Source organism: Meleagris gallopavo, chromosome 13 (genome assembly GCF_905368555.1).
Source record: "Meleagris gallopavo chromosome 13, MGAL_WU_HG_1.1, whole genome shotgun sequence".
In the NCBI taxonomy this organism is placed as follows: domain Eukaryota; kingdom Metazoa; phylum Chordata; class Aves; order Galliformes; family Phasianidae; genus Meleagris; species Meleagris gallopavo.
In genome coordinates this window covers 1187499-1195582 of record NC_139416.1, presented here as the reverse complement: position 1 = coordinate 1195582, position 8084 = coordinate 1187499, and the positions used below count along the sequence as shown (strand labels likewise).

The following is an 8084-nucleotide window of genomic DNA, read 5'->3' as shown; positions in this document are numbered from 1 at the left end:
ACTGCTGCCTTCCTGTTCTTGAGGGAGCTTACAAGCAGGAGGGAGACTGACTTTTTACACACTCCTACAGTGACAGGACAAGGGGGAATGGCTTTAAACTAACAGAGAGGAGATCTAGGTTCGATGTCAGGAAGAAATATTTTACTTGAGGGCAGTGAGACCCTGGAACAACTGCCCAGAGCTGTGGGTACCCCATCCCTGGAGGTGCCCAAGGCTGTGGATGGAGCCTTGGGCAGCCTCAGCAAGGGGTTAGGGATCCAGCCCATGGTGGGGGTTTGGGACTGGATGATCTTTAAGGTCCCCTCCAACCTAAGCCATTCAGTGGTATGTTTCTGTGATTTCTACTATTTCTTCCCTTGTTTGGCTTGGGTGCTTCAGGAAGCCCTTTTTTTCAGCTAATTTAACACATGCCTCATCAAGTTGTCTGGGATACTGGCATCTGTTGTTTCCTGGCTGAATCCCTCTGGTTTGTATCAGTAGCTGCCCTTATGGATGCCCATCTCTGACTTGTTCTTTTTGTTTCCTTATTTGTTAGCTGAACACAATGGGGGGGAAGTCAGTGCTACAGTCAACCTCCTCCTACCACTGCAAGGAGCAACAGGTGGTTTTTGTGATGGCGTATTTTGAGAGACCAGAACTTGAAGTCGTACAACACAGGTAAGTGACTTGAACTGGGATTTGCCCTTGATGTTCCTGCTCCAAGGATCACCTTTATTTTTCTTGGTAAAGGGAACAAGCACAAAGATGTACCTCAATGTAGGAAAAGAAAAATCAAACTCTTCCTTGTGTGTTTGTTACAGAGGCAGTGAAGCTTGAATCGGAAACGTGCTGAACCTTCTTCCTCTCACTGGGACACGCTTTGTGTTTGCAGCCAGTTCCTTCAGGGCAGAGGGAAAGGTTTGCTGTGATAGTACACTGGATTAACTAACCCATACCATGCCTGCTGCTGCAACTCAGATTCTAGCTCTTCCTCTAAACAGTGGCACTTGCTGTTCTTTTACCAACTGTAGGTTGTTCTTAGCTATCATAGCCTTGGTTGTTCTTCCATCCCAGCACCCAGCTTCTTTAACAAGTACATAACTGATGTCTTCTCTGCCTGTCATTCCCTGACATGCTCTCTGTGCAGAGTGCTGATCCAGCCGTGCCCCCTGAGGACTGAGCTTTGTGCTAATGGATTGCAAGGCTGTGAAGAAGAGGTACATATTGTATTCCATTGCAGGGGCAGTGTAGCTTGCTCAGCAATGGAGGAGCAATGAGAAAAATCCATTTGGACCATCCAGCCTTGGTCTGACTCACGCCAGAGCTGCCCTGCATCTTCATCTCCTAGCTGCAGGGCAGGCTGTAGGTTCTCAAGCAGCTCCAGACTACAGAAGGGCAGGGACAAAATTGGTGCAGTACTGAGGGCTGGTGCTGCTGCCCCAGGTTTCAGCTGATGTCTGTGCAGTACCTGAAGTGAAACTCAGCCTCGGTGCCTGCCCCAGCTTCCAAAAAGGCTCCTTTCTTCTTTCCGTGGGATTATTGGTTCATTGCTCACACACGAGGTGGATGCTCTCAGTGCCTTTCAGTTAAACACGGGCTTCCCTCTTTGGTACAAAGCAGCTGGCAATTTTGTCTCGGCTGATAGTTCAACAGATGGCTGCTTAAAAACAGAAAGCAATCAAAGCAGGAGACTTTCTTCTTCTCTTCAAGGACTGTGCTGAGGTCAGCTTCCAGAACAATGCAGGATGTTTCAGCTATGGCACAGGGTCCAAAAGGACAGATGTGTGTATCTGGAAATTTTAGAGGCAGATAGAGGCTTATGTGACCTGAAAGTTTGGGAATTTCCATCCTGGAAGATATTTAACAGAGTATGCAATCATGTTTAACTTTGAAATTGACCCCCTTTCTAATAGGGGATGGGTTGATTGTTGGACTTAGAGGTCTTTTCCAATCTGAATGGTTCTCTTGAAGAGCAGCTGTTTCAGGCTCACCTGGATTATCACCATAACGAGTGGGGTTTCTTTTGGGAAAACATCCCCAGGAGAGATTGCATTTGCTATCTGACCCTTGTTTGTGTTTTGTGCCAGCTGTTTGTGCCAGAAGCCTTGAAATTGTGCCGTGGGCTCAAAGGGACAGTTAAATCAAGGAGGATGAGCACAGGATTAGTTCCCAGGGTGACAGGATGTGTGCAAGGATGTGTTATGTTCTCTCAGCTTTTTTCAGAAAACAAACGAGCTTTGTTGTGAGCCAGGAATAGCAGGATGAACGATGGATGCTTCTGGAAGGTGATGTGCCTTCAGAGCTCTCTGCAAATGCTACCAGTTTGTCTCCTGCCCTGCAAATGCTGCCTGTTTGGACGGAGCAATACTGCTGTCCTGGAGGAATCCTCAGCACTGAGTGCCTTTCAGCTGGCTGTGCTGGTGAGATAAAAAAAAAAAAAAAAAAAAAAAGGGGGCAGCCCCATGTGCAGGGACTGTAGCTGGTAGGGAAAGGAAGCACAGTGTGGAAAGGCTGCTCTCTCCTGAGTTCAGGGCAGGGGTGGACAGTGTGTCCAATGAGGCAGAAAAGCTTCCTGTGCAGCAGAGAGGAGCGAAGCTCAGCCCAGGGACCACAGCTGCCATCCTAGATTGTGATGTCCTGTCTGAAAGGAGGCTTGTTATCTAATCCCTCTGTCTGGGAGGGAGGGCTTGCAAGCTAGTGGAGGAGGGAGCTAAGCTCTACACACAGCTGGAGCCTTCCAGAGTAGCCTGCATTGCTGTCACTGCTTCTGCTGTGCAGAAGTGTTGCTTGCAGGCTGGCTTCTTGACCATTCTCATCACTGTCCAGATCTCCTTAAGGAGATTCATCAGCTCCCTTTGCAGCCCAGCTATCCTTGTGAGGGTTTAGTGTAAATAACTTGGTTAATTCCAAATGTGTCTTTAAATGAGATATTGTTTGTTAAAGGAGTTCTGGTGAGACCAGCCAGAAGAAAAAAAAAAAGATTTCCAAGCAGATTTAGAAACTGTCTTCCATAAGAAAATTAAGCTTAAACCATCTTTCTGTGAACAGCCCAGCAATGTGAACCTGGCTGGGAGAGATTAGCATCCAGATCCTAATTAAAGGGGCAACAGCAGCTGGGGATAGTTAGAAGAAGGCAGCTGCCTTGAAGCTGTGCTGAAGGGAAGCTGTAGACCTGTGTTTCTTTAAGTTCATCAGTGAATACCTCTAGAAAGTGTTGGTGTAGTTTTAATTTGCCCTGCTGTGTTTTTCTTTTAGAGGTGATGCTGAGGGCTGATGGTACCAGCTGGATGCTCAGTGCCCTTCCCTTGCCCTTTCCTTCAGGGCTTAGGGGTGAGTGACCAAGGTAGGAGACAAGCAGCTGGGCATCTCACTCTCCACATCATACCCCAAGCCTGGATTATGACTCCGTGTGTCCCCTGTGGGGCAGGAACCTGCATGTAGGCAGCTGCCAGAGGAAAGCTGATGCCTGGTAAGCTTGGATCTTAATTTTCATGCACAATACAATCGGCATCTCAGCTCTGTTCAGGACTGCAGCAAGCATATGTTTCAATACACTGATAGAGTCAGCGTGCTTTAAGAATATGGACAAGATAAGGCGTCTCAGTTATACCTATTCTTCCCATCTAGTTTGTCTAGTGAAAGGCAGCATGTTCTATGAAAAAGCTTATTCCATATGTTGCCAAAGCACTGAGCTGATCAGGCATTACAAGGGGAGAGGGGAGATGAGCTCTGTAGCACTCACACACGGTGAGTGTGAGTTGTTCAGTAGCCCTTGTGACTTTGCCTTTTCTCTAATGATTGTTGCAGGGCTTGCCTCCCAAGGAAATTGAGTCCCACTGTGGGATCAGTCAGGTTGCCTGGTCCCTGGCACAGCTGTAATTAGATCTGCGCAAGCTTCTGACATTTGCTGTCATCCTTGGTCCATCTTACATGCTGCACTGCCTTTGGCATGGGAGAGAGATTTTTTTCTTGTAAGAAATAGAGAAACTGAGTATGGAAATGGGTGTTTTTCCTGCTGTGGAAGCTAGGAATGAAGACCTGGGATAGGTCTGGTGGAGGTGAAGACATCCCCCTCCTTCCTCTCCCCCCCCCCCCCCCCCCAGGTGAGAAGCTGCTGTTTGGGCTTGTTTTGGCTTTGTGCTATGGGGGAGTGATTGTGATTAATTGTGATTAAACTTGTCACACCTGTTGTAGGGATATTTAGTGCTGATGCGGTAGAACCTGCTAACAGGTTCCCTCTCAGCTTTATCTTAGGTGACTGGTGTTACTCTGAAGTGTATCTCAAGGTGCCCAGAAAGGCCAGATTTCCAAGCTGTGTGGCCAGGAATGAAGCAGACACCTGGAGGAGGATGGTAGATAACTGCCTTGTCTTGTATCCTTGAATATATGATAGGAGCTGAGTCTGTGGAGGCTTACTGGAGCTCTCCAGTACCCAAGCTGCAGGCTGTGGGCCTGGACTGCATGCAGGCTTCCTAAAGGCTCTGCTGGAGTTCCCTGCTTGCACAGTGGGACTTTGCACCTGAGTTTGCTGATAGCTTGGAGGTAGAGGAGTGCTGGGAGGGCTTCAGGCATCGGATCTGTTTCAGCTGACCTGCTATTTCTTGTTGTTTGCAGGGGTGGAAGCGTTCTTGGACGTGCACAGTCCTCGTGCATCTTTCCTGATTGGAGATGAATTTCTTCCCGACAAGAGGAGCTCTTATTTACCACGGCTTCCTCTGCTCCTTCTGTTTATTGCCCACCTGAAATCCTCCTTGTCTCCCATGCTGGCCTTGTTGTTCCAAGAGCAGCAGTCATACTCCCACTGCAGCAGGAAGAGGGATAGGGTCAGTGGCTGATAGCTGACAGCTCCTTTTTATGTTCCCATCTGTTCCCTCTTTTCCCTTCTAATGAGATCAGGTGCTGGAGTGCACTGGGAAGACTTTTCAGTGAGAGGAAGTCACAAACGAGGTACTTAGGTCCTTGCTTTCATCTTTGCTGGTGAGAGGCTGCTCAAATCAAACCTGCATCCTCTTGAGCTGCTCCTAGAACAGATCTAGTAAAAAAGCAAAACCGTAGTGAGGCTGGCAGCCCTGGATCAGGTAAGTTTGTACTGCAGTGCTGAGCCTTGCAGAGATGCAAATCTGACTGTTCTGAGGCTATTTAAAAATGTTACTGGTACTGTTTTTTTTTAAATGGGTACTGTCTTATAAAACCTCAGTTAATTTAAATGGTCTTATTCTCCACTCCTTGGGGTGTTGGTGCTTCTCACATGGACCTGTCTGTCTTTCTTTTGTGTCACAAGTGACTCCGCTCCTGTTTTGTTTTGAGAAGCAGAGCTTTCCCCTCTGCTTTTGGGGGCACAAACTGTCATGTTTATGACAGTGCTGGTTTTCCATGGAGGGGAGTGTTTCTGTCAAGGAGAAACTAGAGCAGATGTTTGGGGCTGTCTTAATTTTTGGCTGCTTTATTTCATGGGGGTAATGTTAAAGATGGGAAGAGGTTCAGAGGAGAACTTTCTTGGTCAGTCTCTGGAGAACTGCCTTTCTGCTTCCACTGCCAAAATGTACCCTCCCAGCATGGGACAAGGGCTCTTTTTAGGGATGCACTAGGTACCCTGCTCAAGAATTAGTAAGCATTGGTTCAGATCCATCCCAGAACAGCCTCCCTGTAGCTGCTCGTTAACAAAGCTCCCAGTTCATTTGGCAGAAGGCTGGCAGCTCTCATGGTCAATGTGATGCTTGCAGGCTGCCCCAGCATTTCTCAGCACTGAGCTGTGCTGCAGGGAGCTGCACCAGCTGGCCTGACAGCAGCAAGGAAACCAGCTCTTCCCTTCAGTGCTTCACAAGTGATAAGTAAAACAAGCTACTCCCTTCACAGCACTGCTTCTGGTGCTTTGTAGCTGCTGTAATTGCTGTAATGGTGCCAGGTGCTCTTAAGGGACCAGGTTGGGTTTGTCCTTTCTGTGTCTCCCACTTAAACTGTTGGTGGTTTTTTTTTTTTTTTTTCCCTTGCTTCAAATCACAGAACCAGATGTTGGTGTTTGAAAATCCTCTGCAGGAGTGAGAGCTACTAGTCCTGGTAGTGAGAGATGACAGACTTGCTGCAGAGCCAAGGACCTTTTCCATGGACTCAGGACAAGTTCTACCGCAAGCAGAGCTGCCAAGTGATGCTGGAAACTGCAAGTGTTGAGCAAGCTGGTGCAGATCAGGTTAGGCAAGAGAGGGCTTTTTCCTTTGCCTGGTGAAGCTGAATGAAGGAGTGCTTGTGGCATCCAGTGTGGTCCTTGGAGCTGATGATGGGAGCATCCAAATGGGGTATGGGTGCCCAGGTGTTACCATGGAGAGGATGCCAAGTAGTACTCAGGTTCCTAGAGGCCAGTTTCCCTGCGAAGTTACTGCCTGCATCTCTTCCTGCCCAATTCTTGTTTAAGGAGCAGTGCAACTTGAAGCCTCTCATCCAGCTGAGGAAAAGACTTAGGGGCAGGACTGATGTCCTCTTCCCATCCCCCTGCCTGGTACCACTGTTTCTGCCCTCCAGCAGAGCCAATGGAGGAGAGATGCTCTGTGTGTAGACTCCTGTACCTCAGGTACAGAGGACTCACCAACCTGTGGTGCCGGGTGGCACAGGATGGGGTGAGAAACTTTCTGGCAAGGCCCTGCCAGCTGCTGAGAAGAGCCAGGTATGAGGGAGGTGAGGCTCTCCACTCCTCTGCCATGATGGCAAGAAAAGACCACTGACACATCAGAAACTCCCCTAGAACTGTGAATAACTTTTTAAATTGTGTGTGTATATATATCTTGTGCCTTCACCTACTGATCCAGCTGGCTGGATGAAGCGTTGCCATAGTTTAAAAGAAAACCTTAGAGGGCATTGCACCTGCAGGGGCCATGGTCTTTGCTTTGTTTTGAAGAGCTGTGGAGAGAAAACAATTTACTCTTTTCAAATTTGATGGCTGCACAGGCAATGTCAGGGTCTCCGAAGCGTATGTGTTTGAAATACTGTCTTGACTTTAGCAGACAGGGAGAAGAGAGTGCAAGGTTTGGAAATGAGATGGAAAATAAGCCAAAAGGGAGGAAAGGGCTGATTGCCATGGTGGGAATCAGAAGGGAGAAAAGCAAACCCAGGGCTGTGTGCTGAGGTATGTACTACCAAAAAAATCGATGTTTTCTCCTGCAATGTGGGATTGCATTGCTCAGAGGAAAACGGGGGAAATGTAGCTGAAAGGAGCCAAGTTAATTTCCCTTCTTTCTCTGAGAGGGGGGAAATATGAATCCTGCTTGAACTGAAGAGAATTATTTGTTACTTCATGAAGTTGTGTAAGTGATCTCAGTGCAGTTATTATTCGGTAGGAGATGTTCTGATGGTATAGGACACTGCAGATGCTGTGGGTTTGGTGTGGTTAGTGCAGGAATGATGCCAAGAAAGTTGTGGTAGTTCTGAGATGCCTTGTGCAAACCTACCTGGAGACCCTGCTTTTGGTGTTTGCAGTACCAGCATCATCAAGCCTTGCTAATTAGACCAACTAATCAAGAAGTGGGGAGAAAGGGAGGCAGATCTTAGTGGAAAATCTTGCTGCATCAAGTCAGAAACAAGGGCAGCCAAATGGGAGGTGAGTGTGGATCAGGAATGATTCTCTGAGTTGATCTTAATAGTAACAGTTGGGTACTGTGGCAGAAAACAGTTGTGAGCTCATGGAGCAGAGAGGGGTTTAATGAGGGCAGGTAGGCTTGGTGGTCTCTTGAGAGCAGAGAGATGGGATGATGGTTTCTGGTGATGAAAGGAAGCAAGGAGGGTGTGCATAGCCAGCGTTTCTACCTTGTCCCTGGCCTGCACTTATTACTGTGCCATTTGTCCTTGTTGCAGGTGGGTCCCCACCAGATGGTTGCAGTGTTGGTGCACCACCTCTGAGCTCTCCCATGAACCAACTTTGATTGCGGGGGGAGGATTCATATCTCATGTGTGAGGTCTGGGACCTGAAACTGATTTGAGAAACTACTTCACTACCTTGAGCAGTGACCTTAGGAGCCTGGGGGTTGGACTCAGCTTTTCTTCTAGCTTGCTGTGTGCTCCCAAACAGCTCTTCCTCTGCTTTCACATCTGTATCAGGGCAGCATGTTCTGAGGAGG

The 8084-nt window shown here is 48.0% G+C and overlaps 1 protein-coding gene across 2 annotated transcripts in view; it reads left to right on the top strand.

Annotated features, from left to right (window-relative positions):
- The first annotated feature begins 4224 nt into the window (after positions 1-4224).
- Positions 4225-8084, top strand: part of HYDIN (HYDIN axonemal central pair apparatus protein) — a 115382-nt gene continuing 111522 nt past the window's right edge. The window contains exons 1-2 of one of the 2 annotated variants that reach the window (XM_085235077.1): positions 4225-4331; positions 4594-4802. The gene's annotated coding sequence lies outside the window, so the exon portion shown is untranslated. Of the gene's footprint in view, positions 4332-4593; positions 4803-6002; positions 6167-8084 lie in introns of those variants that run through there. The other variant, XM_085235076.1, reaches the window with a different exon arrangement.